Source organism: Caenorhabditis briggsae (assembly GCF_000004555.2).
Source record: "Caenorhabditis briggsae complete genome, chrIII, whole genome shotgun sequence".
In the NCBI taxonomy this organism is placed as follows: domain Eukaryota; kingdom Metazoa; phylum Nematoda; class Chromadorea; order Rhabditida; family Rhabditidae; genus Caenorhabditis; species Caenorhabditis briggsae.
The window spans coordinates 2,379,912-2,380,837 of NC_013490.2; positions in this window are offsets into that span (position 1 = coordinate 2,379,912).

A 926-nucleotide genomic window follows, 5' to 3' on the forward strand; every position below is an offset into this window, starting at 1 on the left:
GATCTCGAAACATCTTTGAACCCAGATCGTACCGCATCCCCGTTGTTATCAGCCCAATATCATATCCTCCTGGTAATATTTAAAATTTTTAGAAATAGATATTAAGACAACTACAACTCACTGTTATGGAAGGCGTTCTCTCCTGATTCATACGTAGTTTCGATAGTGTCTTTGGAGCAGGTTCATGTGATCGCGATCATGATCTAGTCTTCCTCATATTGGTGTAACACGATTTTCCAAATTGTCGCTTCGGAAGTTTGAAGTTTCTCTTTGCCTGAAATTATTATAGGAAAATTCATTTTTTACTAAAACTGACGAACCGTAGGCTAAATTACTCCGTTCTGACGGCAGGTTTGAATTCTCATTCAATAATTCATCATGACGTTTGTTCGATGATAGTTCTTGAGCAATAGATTATGATTCCAGGAACTTGTGGTTTGGATCTTCTCTCAAATAAGCATTTTACGGTTTTCAAACATATGGAAACGAACAAAAAATTAAAAGATGATAAAAAATAAAACAAAATTAGGTAAAATAATTTTTAAAAACAGAATAAATCTTTCGAAAAGCCAGAAAAGTTTTAATAAGGCTCAAAAAGGTTTAACTGTGGCTTTAAAAAGTTTCAGTTTCGAGCGCAGCTGGATAAAGTTTACAAGTTGCTTAGAATACCGTAAAATCTGTATTGATATTGCGCCTCTATTTGAATTGCCCCTCTAATAGACTTGCACCCCTTGAGGGCACTTGAAAAATAGACTTGCAGCCTTTAATTGAATTGCCCCCGTAATACAATTGCATCTCCAGCAGAATTGCGGCTCCGCCGGGAGTACTGTGCAATTTTTAGTCTGTGACACCGTGACGAACAATTGCACAGTTGTTTTTCGAATTTCTTTTTTTTTAAACTACCTACTTAATTTCTGATTTATTTT